The sequence below is a fragment of the Peromyscus maniculatus genome, chromosome 1 (assembly GCF_049852395.1).
Source record: "Peromyscus maniculatus bairdii isolate BWxNUB_F1_BW_parent chromosome 1, HU_Pman_BW_mat_3.1, whole genome shotgun sequence".
NCBI lineage: Eukaryota > Metazoa > Chordata > Mammalia > Rodentia > Cricetidae > Peromyscus > Peromyscus maniculatus.
The window spans coordinates 123,554,362-123,573,058 of NC_134852.1; the positions used below are offsets into that span (position 1 = coordinate 123,554,362).

General features: G+C 40.4%; 1 protein-coding gene across 16 annotated transcripts in view; it reads left to right on the top strand.

The window, feature by feature from the left end:
• The first annotated feature begins 4,369 nt into the window (after positions 1-4,369).
• Positions 4,370-18,697, top strand: part of Far1 (fatty acyl-CoA reductase 1) — a 59,140-nt gene continuing 44,812 nt past the window's right edge. For 2 of the 16 annotated variants that reach the window (XM_006978614.4, XM_042282144.2), the window contains exons 1-2: positions 4,370-4,654; positions 16,856-16,907. The gene's annotated coding sequence lies outside the window, so the exon portion shown is untranslated. Of the gene's footprint in view, positions 4,751-4,903; positions 5,100-6,183; positions 6,259-16,855; positions 16,908-18,697 lie in introns of those variants that run through there. The other 14 variants (XM_042282162.2, XM_076550537.1, XM_042282157.2 and 11 more) reach the window with 12 other exon arrangements.

An 18,697-nucleotide genomic window follows, 5' to 3' on the forward strand; every position in this document is an offset into this window, starting at 1 on the left:
TGAAGAATACATTTCCTAGAGATAGTGCCTGAACGAATACATACAGTACGCTGCCAAACCTGAGTAGTGACCAGCTTAGCTCCACAGCTTTTGAGAAGGTACTTCCAAATGCCACATGTCACATGTTAGGTTAACCTCTGTGTATTCCTTCAGTCTGCTTAATATTGGAATTGTCTCATTACAGTCATGCTCTGTGGGAGAGACTGCCACATTGAACTTTATATGCCCAGTTTAGTGATAGGCAGTTTAAATAAAGGCATTTATCAAAAATAAACACATTACTAAATGAATAAACATGAATATTATAATCTTTATCTTATTCTGGTATACTTTCAGATCTATTATTCAGTACAGAGGGTCTTTCTCTCTCTCTCTCTCTCTCTCTCTCTCTCTCTCTCTCTCTGTGTGTGTGTGTGTGTGTGTGTGTGTGTGTGTGTGTGTGTGTGTGTTTGTAGACCGGCTTTTGCTATGTTGCTCTGGCTGCCCTCTAACTGAATTCTTAAGGGCAGATGCTCCTCCTCCCTTGGCCTCTCAAGTAGTTAGGACTGATGGGGATGTGGTTCAGTGGCAGAGCACCCGCCCGACATGCCCAAAGTCCTGGGATTGATCCGCAGCACTGCATCGAACATAGTAGAAGGCATCAAATCTGATGGTAAGCTGCTATTAACCACCCAATGATCTGTGAACTTCTTTAGAAATGACTGGTTGGGACTAGACTGTAAATTCCTCGAGGTCAGATGCCATGGGATTCAAGTCCATTTCCTGAACTAGGGGCTTAGGTCTGCCATCAAGTGAGCAACTCAGTAAGTGTTCGGATTTTCCACCAGGTGCAGCACCATGAGTGGTTTCATGCTACCATAACTGCAGGATCTCCACGACTGGGGTAACGGCAGGATAGCAAAGAGGAGTCTCAGTGAGGGTCAGGATTGATGGTGTAGCAGACGCCAGAGGCCTTGAACCAGACCAAGGACTCATTGCAATGAATGTTTGCAAGTAGAGCCATGTGGGCAGGGCGGTCCACTATGTGACACACCACAGCTCCCAGTGCCACTATGATGAACAAAGACATGATGGACAGGCGGGAAAGAGGGGTGAGGTGGCACACACACGACAGCAGAGCTGAAGACAGCTGTGACAGCTATGAGAGAACGCTTCAGTGGATGGAGGAGCAGGCTGTTGCCCAGAGGGGTTGGCAGTTTTGTTTTTTAATTTTAATTTTTTTATTTTTGTATTATTATTTCCTGTGGAGGGATCATAAGGGTGGAGGGCAGATATGGAAGGACTGGAAAATGAGTGGGGCTGGGGTACATGATATGAAATTCCGAAAGAATCAATAAAATTATATTAAAAAAAACAGGCCAAGGATATGTACATTTAATGAGATCTACACAGCTGTATCCAACTTTGATTTTTTTTTTTTAAAGAACAACTGATACAAATGAAAGCTTTATATGCTGTGTGGGACCTTGCTAACATTTTTTTCTTTTGTCCCCCAGCTACTGACTCCTAAACCCAAATGACATCTGTTTGAAATGAGTAATGACAGGCTTTTGGAGACCCTGCCTTCCACTCTCTGTACAAAGGTCTCAGTACAAGTATGGTTTAATGCTGACCTCTTAGGGTTGTTCAGACTTAAGATGACATTTGAAAAATTGCTGTCTGGACAATCTTGCTAATTAAAATCTGCATATATACTTGTTTGCTCTGATAAAATAAGTATATTTTGCTATTATATATGAGCTATCATTGTATATGATCTGTTTGTAATAACAAGCCCTGTTTCCTAATTTTGTAAGGGATTTGAAAATTTGATTGCCAAGGCTATAGACTTATTCTGTTAAACCAAAGATTCAAAATTTTGCTTTAGAAGTAGCTTCTATATGCTTTTATGCCACGATACTAATCATTGCTGGTTCTATAAGGTACTTCTTAAGCTATGCAAGCCTTTTTAAAGATTGACAGGTATCTAATATTTGTAAATCTGTATGCAATCACTTACTTTTCAAAACAGATTTACTGTTGTGCTTTTATAAAACCTTATAGTTAACTATTTTTCTTTATGTGATAGTTTTTTTTTTTTTTTTCACAAAGCTTTATCGCTAAGCTGTCTGTTAGCATTCTACAGAGGCACGGCTTCTTACAAAGACATCCAAACAAGATTTGTGGGGTGAAGCCTCTGGCTGGCTGTAGCATTGTGAGTACTTTAATGGTACCAACAGGGATGGGCAACACAACAAGCCCCCCAAACCCCCAAGGGAAATCACCTGGCACCATCCAGTCTACCCTGAAAGCTCTAACTAGTGTGTGCTATTCACAGGACAAGCAGAATGGACTCCAGGTACGCCTCATCTTCAATCCACTTCTACCTCAGTTATTTACATTGAACCTAAAGATTTTTTGGCACTAACTCCTTGACATGTGTTACTTCCTCCCATCTTCCCCCTAAGAGTGATCAAATCATATCAACCAAGATGATTTTCCCCCTAGCACCCTGGGGCAATGGAGAACAAACCACTAGATGGTAAATCAGCAATGTCTTCAGAGAATATTGCTCAGAGATAAGTTTTTAGAACTAAAACAAAGTCATACTGGACATATTAGCAGGTACCTGTAATCCCAGCAAGCACGAAGCTGGAATAGGAGGATTTTAAGTTTGAGAACAGGTTAGGCTTTATGAATCCAGTCCTGTCTCAAACTAACAAGATGGAGTTGCCTGTGCCAGCCCTTCCAAAAGTAACTAAAATCCAAGAGGTTATGAAAAACACTTCTTATGCAGAGCTATCTGGCACTAAATGTGTTCTATCCTTGGTCCCTACTTGAATTTTATTATATTCGTTTCAGACACATTCCACCTCCCTTGAAGTTTTAAAACAAAAAAGTGGGGGAACTTTAATAGATCTTGAAGAAGTGAAGCTGTTCTAAAGAGACACTTGTGTTTCTCAATCAGACTACTGAAACAATGGACCCCATAGAAATGGGAATATCCCTAAAAATCTGATGCTGGGGAAAAAGAGGCCAGCCAGAAAGGAAACTCGTCTTCTAGAGATTTCACACAGTTTTAACAATGTGTCAGACCAAGTTACAGGATGAGACTGCAGCCCAGACAAGGATGAGCCAATGGAGGGTGAGATCAAACATTGACTGAGACAGCTTAGATGTGCATATCCTTGGTTCTCTATTTAAACTTCAATCTCACCTCAGGACACTGAAGACAGACTGGGGGGGGGGTGTCCCTGGGTTTCTCTCTCTCTCTCTCTCTCTCTCTCTCTCTCTCTCTCTCTCTCTCTCTCTCTCTCTCTCTCTCTCTCCAATGTGGCCACGTTGAATACATCTCTTTCTTTTGCTCTACATTATTAATGGCTCTTAATTGGCTTGAGGATGAATGGCTCAACCTGGCTTGGAGAACCCAACCAAGTTCAATAATAATATGTTGCCTATGTTTACCACCCACCCGTATGTGCGGGTGCCCATGGAGGCCAGAGGCTGGTATTGCTGGCAGGTGGTTGTGAACTGCCCACTGTAGGGCCCTGGGAACTGAACTCGCGTTTTCTGGAAAAGCAGTACATGCTTTTAAACCACGAAGCCTTCTCTCTAACCCGGGTTTGTAGTGTTCAAATGACAGCCAAATTCTGGTGTTGATAATGAAGTGATTACCAGGATCTTGTTATTTCAAAAACTGTACATCAAGTGCACAGCCCCACGAATCTTCACACACCTGGGTAACCACCACCTGATCAAGAAAAATCAGGATCCCAGCTGGCACACCAAGTTTCCTGGCACCCTAGCCCTCCGTGCACGCCCACCCCCGCCAAGGCCATAGTACTGAAACTTCTCTCGCTGTCCCTACATCTTGCACGGGATTGTCTTGGAGGAGGGACGACTAGGGGGACAGTCTCGTGGAGTGGATGAGACCCTGGCTCCTATCCTCCCTACGGGGCCCTTCAGGAGGTCTACACAGCGATGGCTCCGCATTCTGAGGAGCCAAGCTGGCAGTTCTCAGGGAGGATCCTCACACCCAGCTACCTACGGCTGAGGTAGCCAGACCCATCTGGGACGCGCCAGGGTCCACGTTGGCAGCGCCCAAGCACGCCGCAATGGCTGCCGGGCGGGCTCTCGTTCCCGCCGCTTGCCCCGCACCTTTCAGGCCGGCCGGACTCCCGCGCCAAGGCAGTCGGGCGTGGCTCGGGGCGCGACCCTCCGAGATGCGGGTGGCCGGGGGCGGCGCTGCTGAGCCGGGATGTGCGGCGCGCTCCCATTGGCTGTGCTTTCCCCCACCACGCTGCCCAGCCGCCCACCTCCCGGCCTCTCTCCGCTCCCCCATTGGCCGTCCCACCCGAGCTGGGGGAAGGGGGGGGGGAGAACCTGGTTTGGGGGTGGGAGGCTGAAGAAGAGTGGAAGGTGAGCGGTTCTCCCGGGAAGGGTGTGCGCGAGAGCCAATCAGGAGCAGCCGTGGAAAAGAGGCGCCGCGCCAGCCAATCAGACCCCGAGGCGCGGTCGGGACCCGCTGACGCCAGAGCGGCCGCAGCCAATGGGCGCACCGCTGTCTGTCCGCTCTTCAGCCGCCGGTCGGGGGCGGTGAAAAGCGAGTGAGGAGAGCGCGACGGCGGCGTAGCCATCGCTGAGGGGAGAGCGAGGCCCGAGCTTCCGCGTCGAGGTGAGAAGCACGGGCTCCGTCGCAGCCTCGGCCGCGGCCCCTCCGCGCCCGCTCGGCCACCGTTTTGCGGGAGTCCCCCGGCCAGGCTGCACCGAGGTGGGGCCTGCCCGCCGCCCCGCCCCCGCCCCACTGCGGCCGCCCGGAGGCTGGGGCGCTGCCTCTGCCGGGACGGTCCCTGCGCGGCGTGGCCGGGCCGCCGCCCTCCCGACAGCCGGGGCCGCGGCGAGGGAGCGGAGAGGGCCCTGGCCTGCAGCCCCGGGAGGCAGGGGCGGCCGCCCGCGGGGAGAGGCCGCGCAGAGGCGGCCACGGTGGGGCGCGGAGTTAACGGAGGAGGGTGGCGGCCTTGAATTGAGAAAATTTCGGGTCTGAGGAGGAAGAAAGTGATGCTCGGGAGAGGGCGTCCATTAAGAGGCCCCTGGTCCGGAGTGGGATTGGCTCCTAGGAAGTAGGCATCGGTGGGGTTGCGGGGAGAGCGGCCGAGAGATGGGGAACTGGTTTGGGGTTTGAAGGTTAAGGTCTCTGGACCAATGGGGACAGGGCATGTGGAGTGTAAGACGGGCCACAGAAACCGGAAGGTGGCCGAGGAGGGAGAGATGGTAGGTTAGGGGTGAATGGAGGATGTTTGAATAGAGGGTGTTGTTTGGCTTCTTGGAAAGTACACAAGGAGCAGTCAAGGTGGATTTCTGTGTGTTTGCTCAAGGGTGGGGATCTTTTGTGAATAGTGGAGTGACTACTGAGTTGAGGGAGCGAGTCCTTCAAGATGTCAGTCCTTTCACTCAATACTTAGGAAGGGCCAAACACAGCTTTGCTACCGAGACTGATCTTTGTCCTGTCCTCCGGACGATCTGATTGTTTTGCCACACCTCACACAAAGTTACCTCTCAGAAGTAATGAGTATTAAGTATTATTTGTTTTTGATTGGGGCATTACTTAATTCTTTATATTAAAAAAGAAAAGTGCCGAGAACACCATTCAAAGATTCAGTTATCTTGTAACAACATTCAAAGATTCAGTTATCTTGTTGGGTATGTGTAATATGGCATAAAAATGGTCCAAGTTCTCTTAATAGAAACAGAAGTGAGGATCAATGTGTAAATATAGTTGTGTAGTCCTGAATGAGCAATCTTTTTTAATATAGTAGAATTTGTATTGTGTTTGTTGGGTAATTGCTTTCAATTTTGAGAAGAGTTTTGTAGTTAAACAAAAAAATTCTTTTCATTTGAGAAAGACATTAATATATGTGTGTTACTGCCTTCCTTTTTGAAGCTTTTATGGCTTTTATTTGTGGGGTGCAGGCAGAGTTAGGAGGCAGACAGGAGGGGACCACATTTCCAGTGGGTTTAAATGGGAGGGATTAATTTCTGCTTGAGGATAAGACAAAAGGCCTGTGAAGAATTAACAGTGTTAAGGGCAAAATCCAAGAGAGCAGTTATATAGATGTTTACTTGTTCACCAGAATTTTAGGACATAGAAAGTATTTGTGGGTAACGCATTCACTGTAATCACCTTCTGTCCTTATTACAACCTAGTGCCCAAGTGCCAAGTTACCTCTAAGCAGAGAAGCAGTTCAAGTCAAGTTAAGCTGGGCAAGTTTCTTGGAAAAGGTGAATTTTGAATCATTTGCACAAGGAGTTGGTTTATGGTTTATTAGTAGACACAAGGATGATTACAGTCCAGTAGTTTGTATGAGGTAAAAGCAACTGTGGACCAAAAAAACTCAACAAATGAAGATGGTTTTTAAGGCAAATTACAGATAAATCTGAATGAATGATTATGTATGTGGTCATCAGCTAAGCCTCTTCTTGATGCTTGGTTAGTAAATAGTGGTTCCTTATGATGGTTTGGCAGGAAACACAACAGTTGAACTGAAGATAGACAGTAACATACAGTGCCCCCAAATATTTTTTTTTGATAGTTAGAAATAGCAAAAATTTTTAGTTGGTACTTTGTGCCAGAAACTGTTTTGAGCTTTTCAAGTATTATCTTTTGATTGTGTTTTATAGGTGAGGGAGGCGTTCAGACAGAAGATCACAATATCTATTAATTACATGGCAGTTAGGGTTGACAGAATCAGTAAGTAAATGTTAATTGAGCATTTGCTTGATGCCAGGCACTGGTAAATGCTGGAGATTCATAACTTACCAGAAAATCCAAAGGTCAGACCTGAGCCTGTTATAGAAGAGACTTGTTATAAAGGAAGTCAGTAAAGAAGGAAAAAGATTGCTTGGAAAGATTTTGTAGATACTAAGGAGTATGCTGTTTAGAGAAACCTAGAGACTCAGAAGAACAATGACTAAAAAGAAACCACTGAAGTAAATAAGGAAAAAGAAATGTGAATGTAATCTCAAGATTGCTGAAGTGAATTGTGATATGGGCTGACAATCATGTTTAGTGGTGGGTACTTAATTTAAATATTTGATTTGCTCACATTTAGGGGAAAAACCATAGCCAGACCCCTTGTAATGTTTTAATCTTTGACTAAAAAAGACCTGAGTGTTTTAAAAATGCTTGTACTTTTTAAAATTTTCCAAATAAAAATGAGCATTGTTATTTTTTTTCATTAAGGGATAACAACCATTCAACAGAAACAGGGCAATAGGGAATATATAGATCTAAGCGTGGGGTGAGAGCAGAGATGGTCTTATTTAATATCTGCTCCATGTGAGCTATCTTGGAAGGCCTGTTCTCATTTGGAAATGACTGATTTGTTGTGAATTGAAACACTACATCCTAAAAGATGGCATTTGCTTAATCTGGAGGATTAGGATATTAAAGCACCTTGAGTCATAGAGATAGGGACCTGGCTTTCCTGAACATTTATTTTCTTAAAGTTTAAGAAAAAAACTCAAGGTTAAAAGAAAACAATGAACCACTTATAGAATTGGGTCATTTTAACTTTTTTTTCGGGGGGGGGGGGGGCTTCCATCCTTCCTTCATCCTGCACATCGTTTCTGTTTTAATCTCTTTGGTGGGTTTGATATGAACTTAAGAGTTTCAGTTCAGTAAACAGTATAAAAGTGCTGCATTTATGTTTAACTGATCTACTTAAACAGTTAAAAATTCACTATTGGGACTTGGGAGATGGTTCATTCAGTAACATGTCTGCTGTTCAAGCATGAAGATCTTAGTTTGGATTTCCAGCACCCACAGAAGAACTTGCATAACACACCAGTAATCTTAGCACTGGGAGAGTGAGAAGTAAACTTGCATTTGGACTGTAGAGATTATGGAATAAGTGTACTGTGATTTCTGTTTCACCTAGACACTGTATTATGTTCCTTAATTAAAGGATCACAATTACTTTTGTTTTCTTATGTGCATGCTGCATTTTATAAATGAGAATGAAACTCAGAGAATTTAGTGACAGAACTAGGACATAGTCTTTACTTTGGTGGGGCAAAATGTCATGTACCTGTAATTGCAGTACTTGGGAGGCAGAGGCAGGAGGATTCTGAGTTTGAAACCAGCCTGGGTTACATAGCACGGTCCTGTCTGAGAAAAACAAACCCCCAAACCTATTCAAACAGATGACTTATTTATATCTGTAATTGAAAAAAGCATCATATAGCTCCCAGTATCTAATAGCTATTTGATACCTTAAAAGATAGGTCTCAGTCCCCTTCCCCACTTTCTTTGAGATAGGATCTAATTCCAAGTCCTGTTTGGCTTGGGATCCTCTAGGTAGAACTCACAGTGATAATCTGCTTTTGCTTCTTGAGTGCTGAGACTAAAGGTATATCCACCATGCTATTTGTGCCCTGTGAGCCTGCCTCTAAATAAATAGTAGTGAGTTTATTACATTTTCCTGTTTTAGAGATGCATGTTTCAACATTTCAGTATTTTTGAAAAGACAATATAATGTTGGGAATGGATACTGTGTCTTAAAATCAGATATGCCCAAGAATTGAGAAAGTATGATAGATGCATACAGTTTTTAATGTGTAATGGTTTTAGAATTTGTGTTCATTTCTTCCTAGCCTCTCCTCATTTGTCATTTATTTACTTTCCTTTAAATTATTGTTCATTTTTTTTAGTTAATACGATATAGAAAATGTTTCATAATGTAGAATATTCACATTGAACTGTGAATTAGCAGGTTTGAGTTTTAATTTTGACTGTTAATGATTTCATGTTTAACTGTAGGCAAGTCACTTCCCCTCTCTGGGCTTTAGTTTCCTCGTCTGTCACTGATGGCAGGGAGGAGGACCTTAAAACCTACTGTTGCCTTTTTCCTTGTTTTCCCTTTTTATCTTCCTTTCTTCCCTCCTGTCATTTTTGTCATGGATGGGGATATGGCTGTGTTCTTAATTATATTCTTTTTGTTATCTTACATATACTGAGATAGGCTATCTTAGACAGCAGATACTCATTAAATTGTTAGTAATCGATGGATGTTGTCTCTTATTTGAGCTAATAAAACATTAGTAAAGTGTGTGTGTGTGTGTGTGTGTGTGTATTAAAGCTGTTGAAAATCTAGCACTGTTGTTTAGTGGCAGAAAAAGTACTTAGCATGCCTGCAATGCCCAGAGTTCAGTCCCCAGACCCCAAATAACAACACTAAAAGTGTTGAAGTTAGCCAGATCTCAGAACTTGGGAGACAGAGACAGGTGGATCTCTGTGAGTTGGAGACCAGCCTGGTCTACATTGTGAGTTCCAGGACAGCCAGAGCTATATAGTGACACCCTGTCTTGAAAAAAAAATGGGATGAAGTTTCATTGGAAGATACTTTTGCCTAAATAATTGTTTAGCAAAATGAAATCTGCTCTGTTTTTAACAAATGTACAAAGGAGAAAACTCATGGGCCTGTCTTTAAGAAGCTTTTGGTTAGTTACTCACCAGTTTTCAAAGTTACAAATTCTGGTCCATATTGCTTCCTAGCTTGTACCTCCATCCACTTTCCCACAACTTTGAAGCAAATTAAAGAACTAAAAATACTGCCACACAGCCTAACAGTAAACATGTTAATTGAAGTGGACTGGCATTTTTTTTTCATATGAATATATTTTGAAACTTCTGTTTTCTGCTGTATTGTGCAAGAGAAAGCAGATAGAGTAAGGTGCCCTGGGGCAGGTAGAATGTTAGGAGGGAGACTGAATATGTGTACTGGAAACAATGTAGTAATGCTGGACTGTGCATTACAAACAGGTAGTGAATTGAACTATTTCAAAATGAAGTAGAATTTAGATATGTTGAGAGAGAAGGGATAGTAGGTAATATGGTGAAGGAACTTACACATATGTATGCACATAGATAGAAAAATCTAACTTTGGCTTCACAGAATAATTGTATATTAATCTATATCTCTCTTTTTAGACCTATATAAGATATGGGCACAGTGAGGATCTTGCATCAGTTCTTGGGGAAAAAAAACATTTGTTGTACAAAAAATTAAGGCACAGTGTTTTGTGAATGTATCCTTGTCCCTGGTGGGTTATTTGGCACATTCTCATTAAAAAGTGCTGGTATCTTATAAATATTATATGCCAACAAGTAATAATCAATGTACTTTGGCTAAGTGTGGGTGTGTGCCATTGCTTTTAGATATAAATCACTTGGAGACTTTAAATGTCTCTTTTGTATACATACACATGTGTTAACCATTTGAGAAACTTAAGATTTTGAAATATATAGTTTATTGTATTTCGTGGAATTCTTAGAAGTGTGGGCATAGAGAATTGTAAGATAGCTTTGAATTGGGGGAATTTATACCATGCATCTTATGAAGTATTCTAAGAATAACTTTTATTTCCTAGAATGCAGAAGTTCTTTAGGTTTATAAACCTGAGCATCTTCATAAAGATTTGTTTTGTCTCCTTAGAAGAAAACACTGCGTTTAGCTTTTGGTATAACTTTATTCGTTTCTTAAAACTTTGAAAGCTAGGCTGCAGCTCATTAGTCCCCAGCATGACTCTCGGAGCTTAGTAAAAAAAAAATCCTTTGAGGTCTTTGGGTCCTGGCTTAATATCCCCTTCCCCTTTGTGCACTGTTAGAGACTGAACTCAGGGCTTTGTCCCCTGAACTATAGTCCTAGCTAATAATTCATTTTTTTAACGTATAGGCAGAAAAGATATTTTGAAAACTCAACTCTGTTCTATTTTTTTGTTATGCTTACCTATAACGTGTAAGTGATTTTATAGGGATTACATTATGAAACTTACTATGCAAATACTTGCTTAAAAAGAAGACCAACTGGATTCTTCATTGGATTCTTGGGGGAGAAAGGGAGCCATAGCCAGGTGTTTTTTGTTTTTGTTTTTTTTTTTGTTTTTTTTTTGTTTTCAAGACAGGGTTCCTTTGTGTAGCCCTGGCTGTCCTGGATCTCACTCTGTAGACCAGACTGACCTCGAACTCACAGAGATCCACCTGCCTCTGCCTCCTGAGTGCTGGGATTAAAGGTGTGTGACTCTACCACCACCTGGCTCATAGCCACATTTTTGTCTCACTGTTTTTTTGATATTGGGTCTTACATAGGCTGTGCTACTTGACTTATCAGTCCTTCTGCTTTAGCCTTCAGAGTGCTGGTAGTACAGGTAAATGCCACCATGTTTCCCCATAAGCAGTTTAATAATATAGAAGTAACTATAAAAGACCTCAGAATAGGTGTATAGTGTTTTATATACATGATATATTGCTTGAATGAACAGAAGGTGGAACATAGTAGAAAGCATGAATACCTTTTAATTTTTTTGCAGCAGAAGAAAGTTCTTTAGCTTACCTTGCCCTTTAACAACAAGGTCTGTGGAGAAAAAGAAAAACCTGTTATTTTGAAGCTCACATGTGGGTTGAAATAGCTCTACAAGTAATATAGGGTTTGTGGCCCATAGGATTGATTGTCAGTAAAACACTGAGGCCCATAATCATGCATCATCCCCTTAGTTTGAAGAATGGTTTTTAACATAAAGTTTCTTAGAAACATGTGACTTTTAAAAACCTGTGGATTGCATTTAAAATATAGGTCATAATAATATGTGGTTATTAGCATAAGCAGAATTCTCAGGAGAGAAGAAGCAGGTAAATTAGCTGATAGTGAGACATTTGATAGACTGAAGATGGTAAATAGTAGGTGAATTGCTTTAAAATGATAACCTTGGTGACCTTTTGGAGTTAATAATTCTCTAAGTAGCAAATATAAGACTAGGAAACAGTTTATTTCAATGTAGTTAGAAATACAGACTTGGTGAGCTAGAGGATGATAAGTGATCTGGCCTCTCAGTTAATTGAACAAGAAACCAGAGATGTTAATTAACTTCCCAAGCAAGGTTGTGGTGGTCCCAATAGTATAGCAATTGATTACTCTGAATCTTGTTAAATCTTTTATGCTTTTTAAAATTTTGGCTAGAGCCAGGAAGATGGCTTAACAGGTTTGCTTGTTGTACAAGATGTGACCAGAGTTTGATCCCTTAAACTCATGTAAAAAGCCATCTGTAATCTTGAGTACTTCTAAAGCAGTCAGTGGCAGACACAGGCAGATATTTAGGAACAGTACAGTTCTGTGAGAACTGACTCTAGAAAGTTGTCCCCTGAACTCCACACATGGGCCATGACATGTGTGTACTCACATTCACCCCCCCCCCCCCCCCCGACAGGGTTTCTCTGTGTAGCTTTGCGCCTTTCCTGGAACTCACTTGGTAGCCCAGGCTGGCCTTGAACTCACAGAGATCCACCTGGCTCTGCCTCCTGAGTGCTGGGATTAAAGGCATGCGCCACCACCACCACCGTCTTGGCTATCTTTTCATTATGGGTCTCAGTATACAGAGAACAGTATGTTTTAGCTCTATAACTGATAATTTGACCACAAAATCCCTGAGTTTTTATATTCTCTTTTTTTTCCCTGCCATTCTTAGTATTGGAACTGTTACAAGGCTTATGTAGGATAGTCTGCCAGGTACTTAATTCAGTTCAACAGCTGAAAACATACTGGAAACCCAGAAAGTCACTAGACATTACTACCCTTGTGACTTTTATATAGTTCTTGGCCAGTCCTTGCCTGATAGCTTTTAGTTTCATGATATATCTTAACAGATACTGATTTTAGAGAAGAGATTACAGGATTTAGTCCCTTAAAGACATTAATGAAAGTATTCCTTCTCATTCAAAAGTAGAGACCAGTAAGATTATTGACATCCAAGTGCAGATGTTATCACCACTTACACAGCAGGTCCTGATTCTGAATTCTTTACCACTTTTACTTGCTGTGGCCAGAGGGAAGACCTACCTCCTCCTCCCCATTCATGTCCCCATAATCTGAAAGGACTCATAACAGTGCCTCTGAAGCTTTTAAATTTAAACTTTCTAGTGGAATAATAACTGCTACCAAGATACAAGCATATTTTGAGGGAGATTTTCATTGGGAATATGGGGAGCTCCTAATTGAATTCCAAAAATTGAAGTCTTGATTAGTTAGAAAATCAATGATGAATTGTAGGAGTTTAATAATAACTACAACTAAATTGGTAACAAATCTAAACTAATGGTGATTTTTTTTTTCAATTAGAAAACAAGATTGATAATAAAAAAACCATGACTAGGTAAAGAAAGCACGATTTAACTGGCAATAGTATCTCTTAAAAATTACTATTATAACTTCTGAGTATCAAATGTGGTAGCATTACTAGTTGCAGTAACCAGACTTAGTATTTGAATACAGGTACAAGTCCTTCATATATTTTGATAATGTTCATTTTTTTGCAATTCTTGGTAACTAGTTTAACATTTTATTCATATGTAGCCTTATGGATCAAAGGACAATTATGCTTTCTTTCTTAAGTGATTCGTATTTAGAGGTTTGTCCCATTTTTTTAGAGAAGTATTACTTAGATGGCTGATCTGATGATCACAAGCTCTTATTGAGCATTGTTTCCCTGGGTGTACTGGGAAATTTGTGAAGGGCCTGACTTGAAGTTCCCTTAGTTTCTTTACTTGTGGACATCTTGTAGTCTTTGTAATGCTAATGTACTGTCACTAATCTGATTGGGTATAGTTTACAGTTTCCCAAACCTCTTTCCCAAAAAAACTATTTTTTATGTTTAACCTTAAACACAGATTTAGAAGCCTTTTGAAGAAAGTAATATAAGAGAAGTATAGTGTATCCCTGAGGCAATTTCCTGCTTTAAGGATTACATAGAAGTCATTCGATGTGATAATCATAATGAGTCATAACTGTGTGCAGTTATGAATGTGTTTGCAGAATAGCTAATTTTGTCACCTTGTTTTGAAAGTTTAACTTTGTGAATAGAGAGTTTAGTAAACTTTAATTAGACTGTACAAGACACATGATTATTAATTTGACTCAGTTTTGGGTCATGTAGTCTGCAGGTAACATTTAGGGTTAAAGTGTGCATTTTCCCTTAATATCAATTTAGCTCAGTATTTTAAAAAATATTAATCATGAAATATATTGTGGACAGTATTCAACCTTCATGACTTTTTAAGCAAAAGAGGATATTTTAGTTTCCTTTGCAGTCTTAGCAAGGTTTGAAAACTTGTTCTTTGGTAACACAAAGTATTAGTGTACCTTGTGTATCAAATGCTGTTTTATTTCTCCTAGGCTAAAAATATTAAGATAAGAATTTCTTAATATGGAAATTTTTTTATTAAGGTAAGGAATAAATGCAGCCCAGTCATTTGTCTATAAAGTAGTTTATCTAAAATAAAATTACATGCGACTGACTTAATGGGCAAGTTTCTTTGAAGGATTCTCTCTTTCTGAAATGGAATTGAATGTGTTTTTCCAAGTGTTAAAAATGATTCCCACTTCCCCACCCATTTAGTGACTAAACTCATTGTTAGGACTGTATGCATTTTTTATTTTGGACATTTCTTTCTATTTCCTTTTTTTTTTAAACCATACTATGTATAACCAGGAACATAGCCTTTTTCTGTAGGTTTTATATTAATTACCAGTATAGGCCTTAAATTTACAAACAGGAACAAAAAAATGGATAGTATTAAAAAATGTGCAATTTCTTGTAATTTTAGTGCCATAGAATTGATACTTCCTTTCTGATGTAGTGTAAGTTAATTCTTTTATTCTTGAGACAGGGTCTCAGCATCTAAAATTTCTCAGGATAATAAGAACCTAGAAGCATTCTAGTTCTTGTGGAAGTGCTGTGCTTATAGAAAGGCATCTGTGTACAAAATGGCCACATAGTAGCCCAAGAACTCATTTCATGGACCGTTGAGATTCCTCACTACCAAGTACCTTAGACATTAGGGATGTAGAATACAGATATTGCTATAACAGTGCCCATGTAGGCAAACAGAGTGGCTATTATGTCTACTTCAATGGATGCTTACAACAGAGTTGGACACTAGCATCTTTTATTGGAAAAAGAAATGTTATCCAAGATGCTAGAGCTATTCTTTTGTCTGTGGAAAACTGCCTGATAAGCTTTAATTTTTGAGAAAAGAACTCACTGTTCTTTGCTGTATGAACATAGTTTGTACATTTTGAGTTTGCATTTTGGTTGTTTGTTATGTATAGCTTACTTTCATAAGAATTTATACTTTCTTAATGAAAAGACTATATATAGATTGCATTCACAATGTACATGTGTTTCAAAACATGTTGTATATAATAAATTATACAATTTTGTTATTAGTAAGTTTATAATAAGTAATTTATCTTTTGTAGTTGCTAACTAGACTTTTGTCTTGCAATGTGCCTTCAGAGGAGAGTCTGGAAGATGTATGTAAAGACTCCCTTTTAGTCTTACTAAAGTGAATTGTTTTGTTTTGGCTAAAAGGTTATCAACCCCAAATGTGGTAATCTGATAATCTAGTTAAAGTTCATAGTTAATTTGGAAATGGCATTATTCAATAAGTTTGATGACGTGGTGTGTGTGTGTGTGTGTGTGTGTGTGTGTGTGTGTGTATGTGTGTATGTGTTGTGACTATAAACGCCTTTAATCCCAGCACTCGGGAGGCAGAGGCAGGCGGATCTTTGTGAGTTGAGACCAGCCTGGTTTACAGAGCGAGATGGTGCAAAGCTACACAGAGAAACCCTGTCTCGAAAAGGCCAAAAAAAAAAAAAAAAGTTTGAAAGTGTGAGGCCCATGGGACCACACTTTTAAAAGTTGTGCTGGCTAAATAATATGTGGTAAGGGGACTCAGGGAGGGAGATGGCTCAGTCGGTGAAGTACTTGTCACTCAAGCCCGAGGACCTGAATTTGATCTCCAGAACCCACAAAAAGCCAGGTGTTGTGTACTTGTTATCCCAGCACTGGACAGGTGGAGATGGGCTTATCCTTGGGGCCCACTGGGTACACAGCCTAGCCTACTCATTGAGTTCCAGGCTAATGTGAGATTGTCCCAAAAAGCAAAGTGTGTGGTTCCTTAGGAATGGCACCTGAGGTTGAACTCTGACCTCTACTTACGTGGGTGCTTGTACATGCACATACACCAGTTATTTGGTAAATAAAAACTACCGGAGGTCACTGTAATGAGGTTCCTATAATAGTCCCTAACATACCCTGAATAAATAAAAATGGAGTCATTCATGTAAAAGTTGTTTATCACTAAGCTGAAGCTCTCAGTTATTTTTGACTTCCTGGGATATTAGGATTATAACAACAACAGTGAAACCTCCTATATGGGCTAGTTTCATTTGGTATGATAATAAAGTTCCCTCTTCCTTAATCCAAAAAAGATAACCTTCAAAAAATCTGATATTAACCAATTAGTTATTTTTCTGTTCTAAACCTGTCTCTACTTCACGAGGAAGATGAGCTGGCTATAATTGTGGTCTACCTTTTGTTTTGTTTCTTCTTTCTTTAGCCTTTTTGTCTATTTGTTTTGGTATATAAAACCAACCTTTTTAAGCCAGACATGGTTGTGTATGCTTATAATCTTAGCATTTAGGAGATGGAGGCAGGAGGATCTTGAATGCAAAGCCTATCTGGCTTACATAGCAAGACTGTTTCAATGCAGGGGGGGGGGGCAGAGACAGACAGAGACAGAGACAAAGAGACAGACAAAGAGAGACAGAAAAGAAAAAGGAAAGAACAAGAAACCCCCCTAGCAATTTCAAAATTCCTTAGAATTCTTGTCTTACGGAATGAAGTGTTGTTTGATTATAGAATAGAAGATTAAATCAATTAGGGTCTATTGAACTGTATGTTGCAATGCACTGGGGCCCATATTATCACTGAAAAGCAAAAACAAATTGTTAAACTAAGTTGTTCTAATTTTGTCCTTTGACAGATTTGGTGACTGAGGAAGGGAACCCAGAGACTCCTTGAACAACGAAGGCAAGGTACTATTGGCCCCATTGAGAATTGAGTCCTTATCTTCTTATTAGAACCTACAAGGGTTTCCAGATAAACCCCTCTTGGCTAGACTCTGTTCTTTTTGCATTGAGCCTAGGATTGTTTTGGTTTGGGGGTTACCACACTTAGTTTGCTTTGTGAGTGCTTGACATGGCTTACAGTGACAGTCACATCCCCAGGAAAGAAGAGTTTGTGGCCATGCTGTACTCAGTGTAGACTGTGCATCCTACACAAGATCTCGTTCACCTGCTAACCTAGCTACATCTGCATCCCCTAAGCTATAGCTTTAAAGGTAGTGTGACTCTTGCTCTCAGAATTTAAAGACATAATTCATCTTCATCTCTTTTCTTGCACATTGAACTGCAAAGAACCTTAGCCAAGTTGGGTGAGGGGATCCCACAGCCACAATCACAACTTGAGGGCACAATTCTAGCATTCAGAAACCATTAGAATACTTGCTATCCTGAGATAGTGTTTGTGTCTTGAGTTTGGGCTGTCTTCAAGTCACTTGTCAATAGAAAGTTACACTGTGGTGACTTCAAGACTGTCAGAAAAGGTGAGAGAGCTTCTGCCTGGACATTAGAATCCTGGTTGTGAGTACATTGACAGCTTTGTGAGTAATCTAACTAGCCTGAGGTTACTGTGCTATAAAAGAGCCCAGGCTACCTTTTTGAGAAAGGCTGTGACACTCTTAAGTTCAAGAACCTGAGCTGTTCACCTGCAGTTGCTTTGTAGAACCTTTTTTAAATTCCTGACTTGAAGAAACTGTGAGAGAATTAGTGGTTGTTATAAATCACATTGTTAAATAGTAATATAAAACCAGAACATACTTTTTCTGAATGTGTTGCTATGTACTGAGATTTGGTGACATACAGATGTGCTGTCAGTAAGCACATGTACCTCAGTGGTGTATTCTGTGTTCCTAACATTTACCTTCTTTTGCTCTTTCAACTTTGGTAAGTAAAACTTTTTTTTCTATTATTCTTTCCTATGCTTATTTGCAAAACTACTCCAACTGTTAAATTTTTGTAACTGCAGCTGTCTTCCTGTATATTGGGAAGAGTGCATATTTTATCATGACATGAAGCTTAGGCATCATCTGTAGAAGGCCTTTTGCTCAGGGTCTTAATTGTGAGCACTATGTTTGACTTTTTATCAGTTTCTTAGGGTGATGGTTACCAAGTTTTCACACAGTTGGCTCTTTATTTCATTGGAAATTTGTCAGGGTTCTGGAGGCTGAGAGTGTGAAATAAGTGTGGGCAGAGTCGTGCCTGGCTTGATGCTATATAACTCTAGTCATTGACCTTGTTACATGGTATTTCCTGTTAGTAGAGAGTTCCTAGACTGCAGTTTTGAACTGTGGTGCTTTCCTCACTCATGCTTCATTTTTCCAAATGCTTGTGAAATACTAGATTTTTAATTTTAAATATTGTTTAGAACAGGGCTTGGCAAACCATGGCCTGCATGTGATGGCTTTCTGGTTTCGTGATGGCTTTCTGGTTCTCTCTCTCTCTCTCTCTCTCTCTCTCTCTCTCTCTCTCTCTCTCTCTCTCTCTCTCTCTCTCTCTCCCCTCCCCCCCCCACAGAAAAAAAAAGAGGGAGAAAATATGAATGAGAGTAGAAATATTTTCTTTGTCCATTTGTTTACCCAACTGTCTCTCTAGTGGGCTTTGACTGTGTTTGTATATTAAATGGCATAGAGCAGCCAGTTTTAAGTTTTTTTTATTTAAGTTTTATTGCAATATAGTCCTGGCATTTTGTTTATTCTCTATATCTG